The sequence below is a fragment of the Myotis davidii genome, unplaced genomic scaffold (assembly GCF_000327345.1).
Source record: "Myotis davidii unplaced genomic scaffold, ASM32734v1 scaffold284, whole genome shotgun sequence".
Classification (NCBI taxonomy): Eukaryota; Metazoa; Chordata; class Mammalia; order Chiroptera; family Vespertilionidae; genus Myotis; species Myotis davidii.
Window position 1 is genome coordinate 465246 of NW_006295261.1, and position 2324 is coordinate 467569.

The following is a 2324-nucleotide window of genomic DNA, read 5'->3' on the forward strand; positions in this document are numbered from 1 at the left end:
ACGGGCATATTTGCTGAACTCACCTGGTGTTTTTGGATGATAGTCTCTGTTTACCCAGGGCTCTTTCATAGCACTTTGCTCAAGTCACTTACCATTTTGTAGAATTCTGTTTTATTCTTTGCTGTCACTGTCAGATGCCACTGAATGTTGGTCTAGAACACTGTCGGTCTGACATCTCATGACAATTCTTGTAAAGTTTACTGGCCCCAGCAAGTCTTATCTCAGCTCTTGACCTTGACCAGATGGCACTGGTATAACTGCATTTTTATACTTGTGGTTATAAAATGATCAAATCACTTGGCCTCCTGATAAAATGTCTCTGAGTCAAGTCCACGCCTTGCTGCTGATACAATGAAATTGGGTGTTACTGCTGAATTGAAACGCCTTTGGTTCTGGGCACATTTTGGATAATCTGAAATACTTTGCTTTCCCAAATAAATGAAATATATGTATATTGTTTTGTGTGCTGGTTTAAAAATCATTGTGTTGGGTAACTTTCTTAGATGTAATATTATGTTCACAAATTAGAGAGTTTGGAAAGTCTAATGCCCTAATATCCCTGTTTGACCAATAGCTTTTAGCTTCTGTGATGGAAAGACTTTAGTGTATGGGCTTGAGTAACGTGGTATACTTTATATAATAACTAGAGCAGCAGGAAAAACAGGCTAGAGCAGCCGTGGGCAAACTATGGCCCGCGGGCCGGATCCGGCCCGTTTGAAATGAATAAAACTAAAAAAAAAAAGAGACCGTACCCTTTTATGTAATGATGTTTACTTTGAATTTATATTAGTTCACACAAACACTCCATCCATGCTTTTGTTCCGGCCCTCCGGTCCAGTTTAAGAACCCATTGTGGCCCTCGAGTCAAAAAGTTTGCCCACCCCTGGGCTAGAGCATAAAGCCCAGGCATTAAGCAGGTTGCTGCTTGAATCAGGAGCTGGTGGAATAACTTCTTAATTCTGTAGAGACTGAGGGATTCCATTCTAAGGCGGTATCCAAAGATAGAGGACCCAAAGGAACCTCGATGACTTGGGGAGCAGTGATGGGACGTTGTGAACACCTGAAGTATGGGCAGCAGATACTATGAGTTGCAGAGTCCATGGAATCAAGAACGGGGCGAAAATATTTTGAGGAGCCTGTTTCTGGGAAATTGTGAATCTCTCTGTTTGAGTAGCAGGAGTGGTCTAATTATCTACTGTCATTATATTATGAAGTATTCGCTGTAATTGACTTTCCTGATAACCAAAACTTAAGTGTCCAAACTTAAATTACCTTAAAATATGTTTTGATGTACTATCCCAAAATAAATTGCACAAACTTAACAACATACTGAAAACAATTCCCCCTGTGTACAGCTCTCATGGTTATCATTGTATAACTCAGCGATGCTCTTTGGACAGGAGATGTGTGGAACTATTACTTCCACACCAAGAGTTCCCATGTTGTTGTGCTTTCTACATTCTTTGGCTTATCCTTTATGTTGTAAAGAGGATGTCTTAGCTGCGTTTAAATAGGGATGAAGGCTCTGACTATTTGCTTATATGATGGGCAGTGATCCCAGATGTATCTATTTTCATGAGTTGCATATGAGGAAATGCATTAAAATTTCTTTACATTTATTTATTGCTTTTGAGAGAGAGAGAGAGAGAGAGAGAGAGAGAGAGAGAGAGAGAGAGAGAGAGAGAGAGAGAGAGAGAGAGAGAGAGAGAGAGAGAGAGAGAGAGAGAGAGAGAGAGAGAGAGAGAGAGAGAGAGAGAGAGAGAGAAAAGAGAGAAAGTGATTTGTTGTTCCACTCATTTCTGCATTCATTGGTTGATGCTTGTATGAGCTCTGTCGGGGGATCAAACCTTTGCAGCCTTAACATACTGGGATGACACTCTAACCAATTGAGCTACTGGGCCAGAAGGAAATGCGGATTTGATTAGAGCCTGGGATGAGAGGTAGGAAAGCTGGGGGAAATGGAGGGCACAATGCTGTTTACTCCCTTACTATGCCCCAGGAGGAGGCCTTAGCCATGTTGAGAGAAAGAGGCTATCAGACAAAGCAGAAGGCCCACTTAATGAGATAGACTGAAAGGGGTGGGCTATGAGAGGGCTTCTTCGGGATCTAGGTGGCAGAGTGTGGTTCTAGAGCAGGGGTGGGCAAACTTTTTGACTCGAGGGCCACAATAGTTTCTTAAACTGGACTGGAGGGCCGGAACTAAAGCATGGATGGAGTGTTTGTGTGAACTAATATAAATTCAAAGTAAACATCTACACTAATAAAAGAGAAACATGGTAATTGGTGTACGACCGCTACCCTTCCCATTGGCTAATCAGTGAGAT